This window comes from Sceloporus occidentalis, unplaced genomic scaffold (assembly GCF_023333645.1).
Source record: "Sceloporus occidentalis isolate IW3139 unplaced genomic scaffold, rSceOcc1.0.p SCAF_1, whole genome shotgun sequence".
Lineage (NCBI taxonomy): Eukaryota > Metazoa > Chordata > Lepidosauria > Squamata > Phrynosomatidae > Sceloporus > Sceloporus occidentalis.
In genome coordinates this window covers 221,255,457-221,274,610 of record NW_028316981.1, presented here as the reverse complement: position 1 = coordinate 221,274,610, position 19,154 = coordinate 221,255,457, and the positions used below count along the sequence as shown (strand labels likewise).

The window sequence follows — 19,154 nt, the reverse complement described above, 5'->3', positions numbered from 1 at the left end:
AACAAAATCAACTAAAGGCAAATATCTACAGTCTTCATTATAGTGGTGACAAGCAGCTTACCTATAAAAAAAAGCAAGGGGTGTGTGATTCCAGAAACTACAAGGCATGGCTTCAGGCAGTGCACCAGTCATTATGAGAAGGGCCAGGTATGACCATTGCCAACAACTTCATCAGGAAGAGGTACTTGACCCACTAGGCATGCAGCTGTGCATGGGTTCATTGTTTCATACATTCATGCAGTTGGAGAAAAAATAGATATTGCTAATTATATGTGAAAGGGATCTAAGAGTCCCAGTAGACCACAAGCTGAACTGAGTCAAAAGTGTGATGCGCCAGCTAAAAAGGCCAATACGATTCTAGGCTCCTTAATAGAAATATAGTGCCTAGATCAAGAGAATTAATAGTGCCACTCTATTCTGTTTTGGTCAGGTCTCACCTGGAATAATCCTGTGTCTAGTTCTGTTTTCCACAATTCAAAAAGGATGTTGAGAAGCTGGAATGTGTCCAGAGGAGGGTGACCAAAATGGTGAAGGGTCTGGAAACCATACCTTATGAGGAGAGACTTAGAAAGGTGGGCATGTCTAGCCTGGAGAAGAGAAGGTTAAGAGATGCTATGACAGCCCTAAGTATTTGAAGGGTGTCATACTAAGAATGGAGCAAGCGTGCTTTCTGGTATTGGACCCAGAACAATGGATACACACTACAGGAAAAAAGATTCCACCTAAACATTAGAAGGAACTTTCTGACAGTACAAGCTGTTCCACAGGGGAATGCGCTGCCTTAGAGAGTAGTGGAGTCTCTTTCTTTGGAGGCTGTTTTCAAACAAGGGCGGGTTATAGACCGCCGCTTTGAGGCGGTCTGCCGCCGCCGCCGCTTGCTCCGTAAGGGAGCCGTCGCAGCCACACCGCGCGGCTCCCTTGCGGAGCAAAAAAGAAGCTACAAAATGGAGCTTCTTTCTGCGGCGCCCTAATGACGTTGCGAGGCGCCGCTGGCGCATTCGCGACGTCATTAGCACAGCAACACGTTTGGACGCACAGTGTCCGATACGTAAAGATGGCGCCGGCCATGTGGAACGGCCGGCGCCATATTGTACGGACAGAGTCCGTATTAGAACCAGGGGCGTCTAGAAGAGATGCCCCTTTTTTAAAATGGGACGTCCTGCGGGCGTCCCAAGTGCCGGTCTGTAACCGGCCAACGGCTGGATGGCCATCTGTCAGGGGTGCTTTGAATGTGAGTTCCTGCAAGAGGTTGGACTGGATGGTCTCTACCAACTCCATGATTCTAATTGTGCTCCATGTGACATTAATGCAGATCTGACCACCATGTCAACACAATAGACTTGTACCATGGAAATAAATCTGCCTTGAATCAGGAGCTGTACGGCTATTGCTTGTAGGATAAATGCAGAGTAACCCAGGATAGTCCTGGGATGGGCTCCAGCATAGGTAGGGCTCAGGAGGGTTTATGGTCTCCGTTCAGGGACCCAGATTGGGGTGGGGTTGAACAATGTATGGCAAGGCAAATATCCCTTACTCTGTAGGTAGGGCTTGAAGTAAGTTGAACTCATAGCCCCCCCCCCCCCCGCCAACCTTAGCTAGCCCAGTCAACAAAATCTATGCAATTTAGCATTTCTTGCTTTGCTTGCTCTGCCCCAGAGTTCCCAGTGAACTTGCACCCATTTGCAATGAATCCAAACCTCAGGTGGAGTAACAAGCTGGGCATCCTGCCCCTTTCTCCATAGTGGGATTAGTTTGGGCGTAGGAGAGGAAGATGTAATATTGGACTATGGTTACAGCATACTCAGTGGGTGTGGTGTAGTGGTTTGAGCTTTGGACTATGGCTCTAGGTTCGAATCCCCACTTGGCAATGGAAACCATAAAAAATAGCCATGCAAATAAAAGCATAGGGGCCAGTGGAAATGTTCCGAATGTATACTCACACTTGATGCCACAGCAGTGATCACACGTCTAAGATTTTATCTGCAATGCCTCAGTTTACAGAGTTGTTTTTTAAAGCTCCACATATAAGAGAGAGGGATTTCATGACACTCTTTGTAAACTTTTATTTATCCAGGTGTTTAGTGGAAGAATTTTAACGGTGTCCCGCTCTCTCAGTCTCTCTCTCTGTCTCTCGGGGGAAGGCCATGGCAAACTACCTCTGAAGAAATCTTGCCAAGAAACCCCATGATAGGGATGCCGATGGCACATAACAACAGCAACAACAAAGTGTGGTGTGCTGTTTCAATGATTTTTGTTGGTTGTAGCTTTCCTGTTTTTAAACATATTCCTAATACATTTTAATATTAGGAATATTTAATTATTATTTTGAACTTACGTAATCAGTTTTAGTTTTGTCTTTTTGAAGTATTGTAAGCTGCTTTGAATCCCATTTTGAGAGAAAGGCAGGATATAAATCCCATTAAAAAAATAAAGATAATGCACACCTTGTATGACAATCCAAAAACTTATTGTTGCCTGGCTGTCATTGCTGTCATCCTCATTGCTGTTGTCACTTATTCTATACCCCCCCAAGGAAGCTCATAGAGTTCAAGCTGCCATACGTGGATGTATATATTTAAGTGTTGAACTATGACTCTGGAGTCCAAGGTTTGATTCCCAGCTCATTCATGGAAACCCACTGGGCAAGTCACACTCTCTCAGCCTTCTCAGTGAAAGCAATGACCAACCCCCTCTGAAGAAACTTGCCAAGGAAACTCCACAATAGCTTTGTCTGACAAGTCACCTTAAGTCAGAAATGAGCTTGGTGACCAGGGTTCGATTTCCAGCTCAGCCATGGAAACCCACTGGGTGACTTTGGGCAAGTCGCACTCTCTCAGCCTCAGAGGATAGCCATGGCAAACATCCTCTGAATCAGTCTTGCCATTAAACCCCAGGATAACCTTAGGGTCGCCATAAAGCTGGAAATCACTCGAAGGCCAACGACAACGACAAAGTTGGAAACGAATTGGAGGCACAACAACAACAAAAGTTAGAGAAACTGAGAGAAAGAGCTGGAATGACAACCAGACGTGCCCCACCAAACTACAAATCCCAGGATCTCATAGTCTGGAGTTGTAGCTGTGGTACAGGTCCATTGCCTTGACATGGTGGTCTGATGTGCACTGATGTGGAATATGTGCAGATGACATGGAACACAATCTGAAGCATAGAGTTGGAAGAGACCCCCAAGGACCATCCATATGGCTGTTAAAGTGGGATCAAACCGGATTATTTCTGCAGTGCGGATGCAGCCCTAGGAGGCAAGAGTCCAACTCCTGGGCTGCTCAGCACTGCTTAAGGACACTTAGGGCTGAATCCAGGAAATCAATTGGGATTGAAGTGGACGCCCCCCCCCCTTCCTCCCTTGCCTAGATCTAGCTGCCAGGTAAACCTGTCTCCTCTTACCTGACTGCGCCAAGGCTTCTGCCCTCCACCTTCCCTCCGCCTCGATGGACAGATGAAGAGGAGCCCCCTGGTACCCACCTGAGCCTGCTGCGCTGCCTGGGTCCAGAGGCTCCTGCTGCCCCCTTGTGGTCAGAAGGAGCACCTGCCTGCCTTCGTCCTGCTCGCCAAAGCAGATCGGGAGGGTCGCTCCGGCTCCCCCTAGTGGAACAAAGGTGGCACTACAGATGGTGCAAGCCACCTGCTGGGACTCAAAGTGTCACCCCCTGCACCCCACCATTGACCACCACCACCTCCTCCTCCTCCTCCTCCTCCCCCCGCCCCACACCACACACTGGGAGGCCAAATGGCCTCAATCCCAAGGAAAAGAAGGCAGCCCCAGGTGTAGGGCCTTCAAGGAAGAAAATGGAGGACATGATGACCCAATAAAAAGAAGGAGAAGAAATAATAGATTTGTGTGTTTTTTCCGGGCCATCTGGCCCTGTTCTAGAAGGGCTTGTTTCGGACGCTTCACCAGCAGCTGGAGCTGGCATCGCCTCTGATTCAGATGCTGGCGAAACGTCAGAAACCAACTCTTCTAGAACACGGCCACCCAAAACTCACAAAAAGCTATGGATGCTGGCCATGAAAGCATTCGTCTTCATTGTTTAGATAATATTTGGACATGTCCCAGCCATTTGAAGATCCTGGACGTAATAATAATAATAAGTTGTTGAGATCATATTTAGGTATGTCCTAGCCATTTGAATGAAGATCCCGCACATAATAATAATAATAATAATAATAATAAGTTTTAGATAATATTTGGGCATGTCGCAGCCATTTGAAGATCCTGCACATAACATAATAATAATAATAATAATAATACACTCATCTCTCCACATTTGTTGCTTTGACCTTTGTGGATTTGATTATTCATGGGTTTTATTAATATGTTCTCTCTAGGAATATCTAGAGAGCGCAACTCTATGGTCAATTTTAGCCAAAAGTCACACTGAAGCATTCCTAGAGAGAACACCCCACTAGGTGTTTGTAGCTCCTCCAGCGCAATTCTGTGGTCAATGGACAATATCACATGACGGGGTTTGCAGCTCCAATCTGAAGTCACTCCTGGCCCAACCATGCGACTTCACGTTAAAACGTGAATGACACGTGATTGCTTACCATGGGGAGTACTTCCAAGCCAGATCCAAAGTCAATCAAAAGTGACTCCTGATTTTTGTGAATTCGGTAACAAGCGAATTCACAAAAATTGCTTTCAAGCCCCCTTCGATTTCAATCCGAATTGGTCTGGTATGGAATGCAACTTTGCTTCTGTCTTCCTGGTATACCCTCACCAAACCTCCAAGGTGGCAAATTTCCCATGATGCAGCGCTGCAATTTTGCTCCATTTGCTTCCCGTGCTCCTTCAAGAAGGGAGGCTGCATAATATTTCTTTAATAATAATAATAATAATAATAATAATTCTTTAATAATAATAATAATAATTTCTTTCCTGTGTCTCCTCAAGGCTGGAGGTAGGGTACCCAAAGGAGAACAAGGCACTGCAAAATAATAATAATAATAATAATAATAATTATTATTATTTATTTTGCTGAGGCACCAGAGCTCTCTGGCAGAGAAGGCTCAAAGTCTCATGACACTACAGTTCCCAGAATTCCATAGCACTGAGCCAGGACAGTTAAAGTGGAGTCAATCCGGATCATTTCCCCAGGGCAGATGCAAACTAGGAGATGGCAACTGTTACAAAGGGAAGGAGAGTGGATTAGATTCACAGAGGTGGTACTTTAGGGAGCATGGAGAATAAGGGAAAATGGATCATTTCTGCACTCCTCCAAAATGGGTCTCCTTCAGATCCAAAGGATTTACTTCCAAGTAAAGCTGCAGCTTCTACACTGATTATTTTGCAGTGAAAGAATTTTTTAAAATAATAATAATAATAATAATAATAATAATAATAATAATAATAATAAATGGACGTGAGCTCTGACATGGAGGATAGATGTAGATGTGGCTGAAATGGATGTGGGCTCTGACACGGACTCTGAAGTGACCAGTGGAGTCCCACAGAGGTCTGTCCTGGGCCCAGTGCTATTCAAAATCTTTATCAATGACTTGGAGGACAAAATTGGGGGCATACTTATCAAGTCTGCAGATGACACCAAAACAGGGGGAGTTTTTAATACCCCAGAGGACAGGATCAAAATTCAAAATGACCTGAATAGACTAGAAAGCGGGGCCAAAGCTAACAAAATGAAATACAACATGGAGAAACTTAGGGCAGAAAAATGAAATGCACAGATATAGGATGGGCGACACCCGGCTGAATGAAACTATGGAGTTTATCAAACGGGATGGGAGGCTCTCAACTTTGAAAGAGAAGATAGCGAGGTCAATTCAAAAATTCACGCAATTACGTAATTACTTATCACACCTTAAATTCACTGTAATGGCCTCCTCGAACATGACCCAGATTCTGTGCATAGTAAGCCATCCCATCGGTGGGTTCTTAATTGCGAATTGGCACCCTTGCGCATGCTCAGTGAGACTCCAGATGACTGCAACATAGCATATTTAGGCGAGTGAGAGAGAGGAACCAAGGAACCCCACAATTTACAAAAGAGGTTGGGGGAGGGGCGGGAAGAACATGCTCTATTCACGTTAAAATGAGTGTACAGTGGAACCTTATTATATGTGGGGGATCCGTTCCGGATCCCTCCGCATATAAAAAAATCCGCCTATGCTCGAGCCCCATTGTTTCCAATGGGGCTCGTGCGTGGTGGCGCGGCGGCGCGGCGGCGCGCGAGGCGCAACGGGTGCGCACGCCCATTTAATTGAATGGGACGCGCCGCCCCTTCCGCCTCGCGCACGCCGGCGGCTTTGAGCGCCTATGCTCAAAGCCGCCTATAAAAAGACCGCGTATGCGGAGGCGCCACTGTATATTCACTCTTGTCACGTTAAAATGTGAATATAATGGTTATCTAATAGCTCTGGGTCCATGCCTCTTAATTAGCAGGCAGCAGCCCCCCCCTCAGCAATGCTGAAGGACAAGCGGAAGCAAAATTGAAGCGGAATTGCAACGTGGTTTAATGGGAACTGCCTCTTCCAGATTGGGAGGGGGGGAACCTGGACCAAAGAAGACATGTACATCACACCAAAAAACAGCGCACTGAGTGCAATGTTGCCTAGGAACAGGGTTTGTGACTTGGCTAGTTAAACGAATTTACTTAACTGTGGATTGATGCGTGATTGCGTTCGGAGTGTGTTCGGACAGCCAGTGATCGCGTGTGGTAACCTTTCGTGCAATAACGTGAATATGCATGATTCCATTCAGGATGACACTGGATTAGTCGTGTGATATCGTCCTAGTAGACCACAAGTTGAACATGAGTCAACAATGCAATGTGGCAGCTAACAAGACCAATGCGATTTTAGACTGCATCAATAGAAGTATAGTGTCTAGATCAAGGGAAGTAATAGTGCCACTCTATTCTGCTTTGGTCAGGCCTTACCTGGAATACTGTGTCCAGTTGTGGGCACCACGATTTAAAATGAACATTGAGAAACTGGAGCGTGTCCAAAGGAGGGCAATAAAATGGTGAAGGGCCTGGAAACCATGCCCTATGAGGAACGCCTTAGGGAGCTGGGTATGTTTAGCCTGGAGAAGAGAAATTTAAGAGGTGATATGATAGCCCTGTTTAAATATTTGAAGGGATGTCATATGGAGGAGGGAGCAAGCTTGTTTTCTGCTGCTCCAGAGTCTAGGACCTGGAGCAATGGATGGAAGCTCCAGGAAAAGAGATTCCACCTCAGCGTTAGGAGGAACATCCTGACAGTAAGGGCTGTTCGACAGTGGAACAAACTCCCTCAGAATGTAGATCTTTATACAGAGGCTGAATGGCCATCTGTCAAGTATGCTTTGATTTAGATTTCCTGCATGGCAGAGGGTTGAACTGCATGGCCCTTGTGGTCTCTTCCAACTCTATGATTCTATGATTCTACGGAGGATAGATGTAGATGTGGCTGAAATGGATGTGGGGTCTGACACGGAGGATAGATGTAGATGCGGCTGAAATGGATGTGGGGTCTGACACGGAGGATAGATGTAGATGCGGCTGAAATGGATGGGGGCTCTGACACGGAGGACCTCTTTTGATTCGGCTTCCAGGGACAGGAAACTAGAAGGAAGGAAGAAACGAGAAGCTATTATTCACGTGAGGCTAGCATTCAAGTGAAAGTGGAACTAGGAAGTGGCCCCCTTCTTCACCCCAGAAGTGCAAAGGTTCACGATGTGTTCAGGGCCACACTGAGCATGTGCAAGGGTTCCAGTTCGAATTGGTGACTCCGCATGGTACGTACTGGTGTGATAATTTATTTTTCACTCGCTTCGCTTTGCCTCAGGAATGACCACAATTCCGCTCTTCACGTGAGATAATTAATCACATGAATTGCCTTGGATTCGAACTGACTCTGCTTCCTCTTCACTTCGAATTTGCTTTGGATTTTAGTTCAAATTTCATGTATGATAAACTCCAATGTCTGTCATCGACATTGACTGAGGTGTCTTGGCTGTTGGAAGGGAATCCTCAGGGAAATGAGTGCAGATAGTAACCCTGCTCCCACTTTTGGGTGAAAGGAGGCAAGAGCAGAACTCTGGTACCTATGGGTCCTGGCCAGAATATAGGGGCTCCACAATGCTTTTTGACTGCAAGTTAATTGCATCATCCCTAAGGAAGCTTGGGCTGGAGGTATCACCCTGCGAAGGAGCCAAATTCATACTCCTTAGATTCCGAATTGTGGGGGACCTGGAAGCAGAAAAGGAGAGGTCCTCCTCTGAGCCAGGACCTGGGCAGAACTGTGATGGCATTGATAAATCTGCCATCCAAAGCTTGTGCTGAGGGTGGGAGAGTCCCATGTTTCTTCTAATGGGGTCTCCTGGCCAGGATGAGGTCAGGGTTGGAGCTACCATTTCCTCTTCTCCCTATAGTGATTGTTGTTCTTGTGTGCCTTCAAATAGTTTCCAATGTATGACAACCCTAAGGCAACTTTGAGAACCAGTGTGGTCCAGTAGTTTCAGTGTCAGATTGCGGCTCTGGAGACCAAGGTTTGATTCCCAGCTCACCCATGAAACCCTCTGGGTGACCTTGGGCAAGTCACACTCTCTCCAACTCAGAGGATGGCCATGGCAAACTACCCCCTGAAGAAACATGCCAAGAAAACCCCATAATAGGCTCACCATAAGTTAGAAATAACTTGAAGGCACATGACAACAAGAACAAGGGAAACTTATCATGGGGTTTTCTTGACAAGTCTCTTCAGAGGGGGTTTGCCATGGCCATCTCTGAGGCTGAGAGTGTTACCACATATGGATTTTAATACATTTTGGAGTGTGTTTGGAGTTCCTTCATGACCTGAAACTGACCTGCCAGGCTTGCAGCCATAATCCTGAAAGCAGTGGGTCAGGTAGGCAGATGAGTCAGCCTCACAAGACCCCTGAGAAGCAACACTTTGGAAATTCCCCACAGAAAAGTTTGGGAGTTGCTAAAGGGAAAACCATCACCTCCAAGAATAATGGTCTCACACTTGATGAGCCAGTGATTAACTTAACTCATTTACCTTCTCCCCCTGATTGTTGTCAGACCACTTTGTCTCAACAAGACAATGCAAAGCCTTTGTTTACAATGGCCAAGCAACCAAACACCTTTTGTTCTCACCATCAAGCACCTTTGCCAGAAGCAAGATTTTGCCTTCTAAAAACCCCAGACTTTTGCCTGTTCACTGGGCCAGTCTGGATTTCAGGGGGAAGCTCTGTCCCTTTGAACCCTGACCTGGCTCCTGGTTCCTGGCCCAGTCATTCTGTGACTGAGCCTCATGCCATCCCCATCATATTCCGTTTGGACTCCTGAAGAAGCCTACTGAAGTAAGTATAGCCCTAGTACTGCCTTGAACTATTCCCTATTTCCACTCTTGATTTCCCGAGCCTTATATAAGTGTGTGTATGTTAGTGAATTGCGTGTGTTTCCCCCCTGCTTTAATAAATTGAATACTAATTGTAGAAGTCTGTCTCAGCTCCATTTATTGGAATCTCCTGGTCTGCTCCATATACACGACGGGAGGTGATTCTGCAGGGCTGTCGTAGCAAGCCCCCTCTTGCAATATTGAGCTAATAATAAAATTCCCCTAATCAGACCCTTATTATTATTATTAACCTTTATTTATGAAGCGCTGTAAATTTACACAGCGCTGTACATGCAATCTTTTTAGTTAGACGGTTCCCTGCCCTCAGGCTTACAATCTAAAAAGACATGACACAGAAGGAGAAGGGAGGGGTGGAGGGAAAGGGTAAGAGGTCCAGCAATTCCTCTCTACCTCCAAGGCCTGGACCAAGGCAGATGGACTGGAGGGAGGGCTTGGCTTCAAAATGGAAGGTTAATCTTGGCTACAAGAGCATGTGACTTGTCCAAGCTCACCCAGTGGGTTTACATGGTTGAGCTGCGAATCAAACGCTGGTCTCCAGAGTCGCAGTCCAACACTCATACAACTCCACCACACTTACTCTTACCTGAGATGACACAAGAAGTATTTGACCTGAATTCCAAGATTGCCTGCAATGGATGCCTTTCTTAATCCTCAAGGAAACATGAACAGCAGGTTTTTAAGAGGGTTTTCGGTTTTGGGAAAACACCAATCAGCTGACACAGCTATTCCAGTATCTTTGCAGTCTTTATCCACTTTCCCTAAGACAAAAGAGCATCTCTGTTAATCTTTGAATGGCAATCAGACCAGAGAAACATCATAAATCAAAACTATTAAATTTAAGTGGAGAACCTTAAGTTCAATGCATCACAGTCATCTGAGCCCACAGCAACTGAATCAGTACTATACACTAGTATTGGTAAGGGACAGAAGCCCTGTTGGTTTTATTTCTAATTTTTGTAAAACCTGTGGTTTACTCTGTGTAGCTTTTTAAAAAAGGTTTTCATTAAATGTGACCTCTGCCATCCTTTGTTTTCCCTTTGCTCTCTTCCTTTCTTGCAAAATGTCATTTGTATATATGTCATAGGCTGGAGAGTTGCCTTCCTGTGTCTAAAGAGCCAGGAATATTGCTGATGGAGAACAGAGCTTGGGAAAGTTACATTTTGGACTACAACTCCCAGAATCTTCCAGCCAACATAGCTACCTAAGCAAAGTAATTCTGGGAGATGTAGTCCAACAGGTAATTTCCCCAAAGACAACACTGTAATTGCTGTTGTGTGAAATAAAACCTGGCTTACCCAGATGATTTTTAAACTGAATTTTAAGTGATTAATTTTAAATGTGGATTGTTTTAATATTTATTATTATTATTATTATTATTATTATTATTACTACAGTGGGCCTTTCCCTGACGTGGGGATCCGTTCCAGACCCCGCCACGTAAGAGAAATCCAGCGTAGGCTGGAGCCCCATTAAAAATAATGAGGTTCATGCCTTACATTTCTCCCAATATAGGGAGTATGCCTATATTATATGCATGTCCGATGTGTATTTTTCCCCCCAACTTTACAAATTCTTTTATTGATGTGTATTTTAACTGATGTGTTTTAATTGTGGTGTGTCTGTTAATTGTTACTGTTTCCTGCCTTCATCCATGGGAAGAGGCAGGTAAGAAATAAATGTTGTTGTAGTTGTTGTTATTAAAACATTACATTTTAATACTTGTACTGCTAAGTTTCACACACCCATTCAAGATGTGATATATTGGTACAATTATAGATCAAAATCATAAGAGCTTTCTCATAAAAACAGCATTGGGATGTACATACAGTTGGCTCTCCATAGTCACAGATTCTGCACCCACAGATTCAACCATCTATGGCTTGAAAATATTGTTTAAAAATTCCAAAAAGGAAAATTAACTTTGTCATTTCATATGAAGGACACCATTTTACTATGCCATTGTATATAATGGGAGGTGAGCATCCACAGATTTTGGTATCTATGGGGGGTCCTGGAACCAAACCACAGCAAATACCAAGAGTCCACTGTATAAAATACCACAAAACTCACACACAGATTCATACCTGATGTACTGTTGCAGGAGAAGCTATAGCACACCTTTGGGCTCTATTTCCCACTGCCTAGGAGTCCTGTTTTCACAACAGGAGAACTTAAGTTGCCAACTATCTCTTTCCCAGTTGCAGAAGGCCTTCAAAGAGATGGGGAAGGCACAGGACTAGGAGATCAGATAGTGTCACTTTGTACTAAAATGCTCCTCTTCTGCCAGCCATGGATTATGTAAAGCTTCAGAGTGATGCATAAAAGTTCAAGGCAGCGTGCCATGCTACTGCAATGTTTAAAAACAAGAGACGTTATCTTTCTGATTGCTGGCACTGACAACAAAAGGGATACCTCCTATTTGATGGAAGTTGCTGTTGACATTGCAAGCTACTATCCTCTCCTTACACAAGCTGAACAAATAAACAAAACATCTCTCAATTTACAGTGCATACTTTTTTGATGAGTCAGTGTGTTGTTGTGGTTTGAGTGTTAGACTAGGATACTGAAAGACCAGGATCTGAATTCCTGCTCCACCATGGAAATACACTGGATGACCATGGGCAAATCACATTGAGCCTTATCACACTGAGGTTTTTGCAGCTCTGATCCAAAGCCACTGCAGGTCCAACAATTCGAACTCATGTGATAACATGATGTATTACCACACGTGATTACTTTCTAGGGGGGGGGTCGTTCCGAGGAGCATCCACAGTGAATCCGAAGTGACTCCTCATTTTGGTGAATTCAGTAACAAGCGAATTCACAAAAATTGCTTCTAAGCTCACTTCGATTTCATTCCGAATTGTTCTGGTGTGGAATGCAACTTTGCTTCTGTCCTGGTACACTCCCCCAAGCCTCCAAGGTCCCACATTTCCCATGATACTGCGCTACAATTTTGCTCCATTTGCTTCCGGTGCTCGGAAGGGTAGATTTAGATGTAGATGATGGGGGGGGGGGGGAAGGGAATGAAACAGGAGGCTGGGGTTGTTTGACTCCACTTTAACTGTCCTGGCTCAATGCTATGGAATTCTGGGAGTTGGAGTTTGTTGTGGGGTCCTTGGCTCGAGGCTACGGAATTCTGGGAGTTAGAGTTTGTTGTCTCCCCCAGCCTCCAATGGCCCCCTCCGTTGCTCCCATCTCTCTCCCCAGCCTCCTGTTTCATTCCCTTCACCCCTGTCATCTACATCTAAATCTACCCTCCCGAGCACCGGAAGCAAATGGAACAAAATTTCAGAATAGCATCATGGGAAATGTGGGGCCTTGGAGGTTTGGGGGGGGGGGTGTACCGGGATGGAAGCAAAGTTGTATTCCACCCCAGACCAATTCGGAATGAAATTGAAGTGAGCTTAGAAGCAATTTTTGTGAATTCGCTTGTTACTGAATTCACCAAAATGAGGAGTCTCTTCGGATTTACTGTGGATGCACCCCATAACGACCCCCCATAGAAAGCAATCACGTGTGGTAATACATCACGTTATCACGTGAATTCGTATTGTTGGACCTGCAGTAGCTGCGGATCAGAGCTGCAAAAAACTCCGTGTGATAAGGCTCCATGTCTCAGTGGTGATTTGAACCCTGTTCTCCCAAGAATGCCAGCCCTATGCTCAAACCACTACACCATGCTGGTTTCCTTACAGCAGTTAATATTATCAAATTAATTTCTTAATATTCCAAGCTCTATAAGGGAATGTTAAGGATCGATGGAAGCAATAGTGCCACTCTATTCTGCCTTGGTTAGGCCTCACCTGGAATACTGTGTCCAGTTCTGGGCACCACAATTCATAGAATCATAGAATCATAGAGTTGGAAGAGAGCATAAGGGCCATCCAGTCCAACCCCCTGCCATGCAGGAACTCAAAATCAAAGCATACCCGACAGATGGCCATTCAGCCTCTGTTTAAAGGCCTCCAAAAAAGGAGACTTCACTACACTCCAAGGGAGTGTGTTCCATTGTCGAAGAGCCCTTACTGTCGGGAAGTTCCTCCTAATGTTGAGCTAGAATATCTTTTCCTGCAGTTTGCACCCATTGTTCCGTGTTCTAGTCTCTAGAGCAGCATAAAACAAGCTCACTCACTCCTCAATATGACATCCCTTCAAACAAAAATTCAAAAAGGATGTTAGCCGTTATCATACGTGGGATATGTGCCCCCCACCCCGAAGGAAATGCCAAGCAGGGCCAATTTGAAAATAAGCCAAGTTACATGATTAATTATGTGAAGACCGAAATTGTGGTCATTCCCAAGGCAAAGTAGAGGGAGTGCAAAATAAATTATCACAACAGCACATACCATGCACATTCTCCAATTCGAACTGGGATTCTTGCACATGCCCAGTGGGGCTCTGAATGCATTGTGAACTTTAACGCTTCCGGGGTGAAGAAGGGAGCTGTTTCCTGTTTCCTGTGTTCTGTTTTGCGTGAATGCAGGCTCCATGTGAAATATAGATGTGGGCATATAGCTATATATCAGTGGGTGTAGGCACTTTGTCTACGCACATTATTAGTGCACTTTATACATGTATATCTGCACATATAGATGGACGCACCTATATGCACAGATGTGCTACCAGGAAAAGTGTCAGCAGGTATGCCACTATATGCTCCAAGCACATGTAGTTGTAAATAGAATGTGTGTGCTTAGCTCCTCAAGGCACATATGTGTGTGTGTGTGTATGTGTGTACACACACACACACAAACACACATACATATACATATATACAACAATGTATGCATGCACACACACTTATATACATATATATATATATACATTACTTCCCCCATGGGGAAGGGGGTATCATTCCCTTTATAGTATATACAGTGCACCCGCGTTATACATGGGCATGCTATACATGGCTTTGAGCATAAGTGCTCAAGCTGCGGAGACTGCTCGGGGCGGCGCATCCCATTCAGATGAATGGGCGTGTGCCCGTGGTGCCCCACGGGCTCCTGCACCGCTGCGTGCATGAGCCCCATTCAAATGAATGGGGCTCCAGCACAGGTGGAATTTGCCTTATGTGGGGTGTGTGTGTCCAGAATGGATCCCCCATGTAAGGCAAGTTTCCACTGTATTTATTTATGGTCATAGACTAATAGACATAATTTAGGAATCACATTAGATTAAAACAGCACAGAGGTACATAAAAACAACTTAAAACATAATCTTATATGTTGAGTATTAAAGGTTTCAAATAAACATATAGAGTTAGTGAGAATGCCTTCTATGCCATCTATTCTAATTACTGCTGCACAGAATTTAGCTACTTTGTATGTTATAGCAGAATCAGTATCTGCAAATAGCAGAAAAGTAAGAGATTGTTCAGCCCATCTAATATATCTCTGAAGAATTAAAAGGATGAGGTCAGAATGTAAATCCTTCCATGATTTCAATTTGTCCTGGGTTGTATGGGCAGCATCTTACTAAGTATGGAACTTTCCTATATCATCCTTCGAACCCAACGAACAGTAGAGACTCCCTTATCATCAACAAAAGAGCAAAATTTTAGTAGTTTGACACCTAAAGAATCCACTCTGTTGGGAAACTCTCCCAAACAACAAAGCAGACACAAGACAAGGACAGGGCTGTTTCTTCAATAAAGGAGATAGGATCTCTGCTTGCTGAAAACCCTCCTTTTGCAGCTCAGCCACAAGGTTGTGAGTTCGATCACTGCAAGGCTCCAAGGTTGACTCAGCCTTCCATCCTTTTGTAGATCGGTAAAATGAGTACCCAGCTTGCTGGGGGCAATTGGCTTACAGATTGTAAACTGCTTAGAGACTGCTTAGTTCAGTATGAAGTGGTACAGAAATGTAAATGCTATTGCTATTGCTATTGCTATCTTCCCGAATATGCCCGAAGAGCCTTGACAGCAGGAGGTGGAAGAACTGGATTTGAACATTCCCTTTATAAAAACCTCTAGTTAGAGCACCTAATTGCTATTCTCTTGCTATAGCCACAATTACATTTTCATTGACATTTGCACTGACCACACATTCATTCAAGTTGTTTTCAATGCCTATTGTGCCTTTGTCTTCTTTGTAATGTTGCCTGATCTGGAGATAATTAAACCAAGAAATATGGTAACCTTCTCTGGCTAACTCTTCCCTTGACTTTATCTCCATGTTACCTGTACTATCTTTTTAAATTAAATTCTTATATATGGGCCATGTTTTGCTCTCTGTCCATCTGCCATAGAATGCCTCTTGCGTGGAGATCCACAATGTCAGGCTAAAATAAAACTTCGCTTTAACTTTTTCCCATGCCAAAAATAAAGATCTTCTAATCGGGTGAGTCATAAAGTCTTGGTTACATTTAAGTTTTTGATAACCCAGAAAAGCATGCCAGCCAAATCTACACTGTATTGCCTCCAGGTTAAGTAGCTCTTTGTCTTCCAATTTGATCCAATTTTGAATCCAGATCAAACTGCAAGCCCAATAGTACAGCCTCAAGTCCGGTACCGATAGCCCGCCTCTTTCTTTCTTATCTTTCAAAATTTGCCACTTTATCCTCAGTCTTTGCCCCTTCCATATAAATTTTCTGAGTTCAGAATCCCAATCTTTAAATATCTTTTCTTTAATTTCAATAGGTAAATTTAACAATAGGTATAACAGCTTAGGAAGAATTGTCATCTTTATTACTGCTATTCGTCCAAGTAGCGAGAGATTTAATTTGTTCCACCTTATCAAATTTTCTTTTATTCCTTTCCAGCAGCTTAAATATTTATTATGAAATAATTTTAAATTGTCCTTCACTATCCAAATTCCTAGATATTTAATTTCTTTCTCTATCTTATAACCCGATCTCTCTTTTAGAAGTGTTTATTCCTTTTTAGACATAGTTTTAGTTATCATAATTGTTTTTCCTTTGTTTACTTTTAATCCAGAGTAGTGGCCAAGTATTGCTTTTTAAAAATTAATTAATTGATTGAATTATTGTTTGCCTCATTCTATCAGAACTTCAGTGCGACTGGATATGATCCTGTGGGAGTAATTTTTCCAAAAACCTCATGAAGAAAGGAAATACAAGCAAAATACAGCGCGGGACCTTGTTATCCACTGGGGTTTGGTTCCAGGATCCCCCGTGGATAACAAAATCCATGGATGCTCAAGTCCCATTAAATATAATGGCAGAGCAAAAATGATGTCCCTTATATAAAATGGAAAATCAAGGTTTGCTATTTGGAATTTATACTTCCTTTTAATATTTTCAAGCCGCATATGCTTAAATCTGAGTCCTTTGATCATGGTTCAGTTAGGCCTTCTGGCGAGAAGAAAGCAGAGCGATCTTTGAGCAGGATCCCAGCTAGACCGATTGCATCTGGACAGATCGAGGAGATAACTCCTTACGTTTCTGTAAAATCCCTGTTGTTACACAGGGTACAGACGGACCCTCAAGATCAGCATACAAACTCATTCTCTGCAGCAAAAGAAGCGGAGGTAGCTGCTGCCGGGAAGAAAGGTTCGTGATTGTGGGTCGCCGCAGATGCAACTCGGGGCTCTGAGAGCAGAGCAAATTCTCGCCCAGCCAGTTTTAGGAAAGAAAAGAAGAAGCAGTTTCGGGATTAATAGCCGTAAGTTTGATAAACGAGGAGTTTCTTCTATCCAGATCTGTGTCATACATATTGAACATTTTAGAGCCATTTCAAGAGGCTCTTTTGGCTAAAATCCTCCCTGCGGAGGGAGGACAGGAAAAAGAAAAGCTGTGCGGACTTAGATCAATCAGGAGATACCGCTTTAAAAACTTTCTAAAAGAGTTTTCATTTTGAGAAAAGAAAATACTGAGGACTTTACAGTAACAGAATAAAATAAAATCTGAGAGGATTGGGACAATCAATGAATGGATTCTAGTTCTGGAGGTTAAGATGGCGGAGAAAACATACAGAGGGTGTTACAAATAAATAAAGGTTTAGAGTGGAGATATAGGCCTGTTACAGACTGCCAAAATAAAGCTGCTTTGGGTCTCTTTGGAGGTATGCTATTTAAATGACACATGGGTCCTAAGAGTCCGGAGGTTGCACCAAAGCCACACTCCATTCCTAAGCACTGGAGGGCAACTTTGGTGCAGCTTCCGGATTCTTAGGATGCATGCATCATTTAAATAGCATACCTCCAAAGAGACCTGAAGCAGCTTTATTTTGGCAGTCTGTAACAGAAACCAGTGGTGACGCAGAAGGCGGCTGAAGGGACTGATGCAACATTGTAGTAAGACACAAAAGGAAACGAACTTTACATGTCTCTCCAGGAAGACAGAGTATTGCTACTGTTATTGCAGGAAAACTGAAAACTGGCTGGCTTCATGCTATGAAATTAAACATTTACCATTTAGGAAATAAAACTTTACAACATCACAGCTCTACAATTTCACAATTTTACAAACTTTACAGTGGAGAGGAGAGCACAAAAACAAACACAGGGATAGTAAAGAAAAGAGGACAGAGATGAGACAACATGACGCCAAATACACGTAGGACATAAACTGAAGTCAAAAGAAAGAGTGAGTCGGGTTAGAGGACAGGGAGGAGACAACTAAGATACAAACAGCTATTGTGGGTCCTCTCTTCCTTTCATATATTAATTTTACTTTTCATTCCTAATGTAGTGGAAACAAAACAGGGACGTAGCCAGGATTTTAGGAAAGGGGGGGGGGGTCCAGACTAAGTGCCACCATTATAATGGGGCTTGGGTGTGGCAGCGCAGCAGCACACACCATTCATTTTTCTAATGTATGGGGGGGTCCGGACCTCAAGAACACCCCCCTTGGCTACGTCCCTGAACAAAATAATTAATTGTATTAAATAACACAGTGATGAGAACATTAAAGAGAAAGAGTGTGGCGGATTGGAGGACGGGGGAGGAGACAACTCAGACAACGGAGAGTTAAGTTGTCTCTTTGCTTCCTTTGCTTTTTACCTACAATAGAGTAATGACTATTTGAGTATCTCCAATAATAATACGAAAATTAAATTAAAATAAGAGTGGCTCGTGACGGAACAAAGGACTGAAGAGGAGAAGTATATATTTATAAATAAGAGGGGGGGGGAACAAAATATAAAAAATAATAGGGTTGACTGGAGTAGAGAAAGGAGGAAGAAAGATTCTAAAAAGGCAAAGAAAGCTCTATTAAAAATATAAAGAAGGGACTTCTGGCAGTGAAGGCAAGTAAGAAGCAGCGCAGAGTGTGAGTTCGCGCAGCACTGCTGTTCCTCCAGTGGCAAACCCCAGCAAACTGTCAAGACTGGGGATATACAGCACAGGGAAAAGCGCTGGTTAGCTGTTGTTTTTCTTTGACTCTTCTGGGATTTATGGCCCCTCTTTGGCTGCAATAACATTGCAAGGAATCGAAAGAGAAAGAAAAGGGGAGGCAAAACTGGAGAGAAGTCACAGTCACTGGAAGTAATCTTGGAGCACCAGCTTGCGTGTAGCTGTTTAGCAAAATAAACAACCTATAAGAAAAAGGAAGAGACGCAGAAGGAAGCCAAAAAGTGGATAAGTAAGAGCTCCTGTTTTTCTTTTTTTTCCGTTATAACTCACAATTAACTGAAAACTGCCTTGAACTTTGTTTGCTGCATTTGCAAGAAAAATTGCCAGAGAGCCACTGAATAAGGTACTAGAGATCAGTAAGAACTTTGTCTGTGGTATTGGCAACAAGATACTTAAGAGCCACTGAATATATGGCCAGAGATTGGACTATGATTTTGGGATAGAGGGAAGGGAAGAGAA

At 43.7% G+C, this 19,154-nt stretch overlaps 2 protein-coding genes across 8 annotated transcripts in view; one reads left to right on the top strand and one right to left on the bottom strand.

The window, feature by feature from the left end:
* Positions 1-13,780, bottom strand: part of CYP4F22 (cytochrome P450 family 4 subfamily F member 22) — a 57,029-nt gene extending 43,249 nt beyond the window's left edge. The window contains exons 1-2 of one of the 3 annotated variants that reach the window (XM_089489078.1): positions 13,731-13,780; positions 9,965-10,139 (exon numbers count right to left, since the gene is read on the bottom strand). The gene's annotated coding sequence lies outside the window, so the exon portion shown is untranslated. The other 2 variants (XM_089489079.1, XM_089489076.1) reach the window with 2 other exon arrangements.
* Positions 13,781-17,873: 4,093 nt separating this feature from the next.
* Positions 17,874-19,154, top strand: part of PGLYRP2 (peptidoglycan recognition protein 2) — a 30,136-nt gene continuing 28,855 nt past the window's right edge. For 3 of the 5 annotated variants that reach the window (XM_089489075.1, XM_089489072.1, XM_089489073.1), the window contains exon 1: positions 17,874-18,924. The gene's annotated coding sequence lies outside the window, so the exon portion shown is untranslated. Of the gene's footprint in view, positions 19,039-19,154 lie in introns of all 5 variants that reach the window. The other 2 variants (XM_089489071.1, XM_089489074.1) reach the window with 1 other exon arrangement.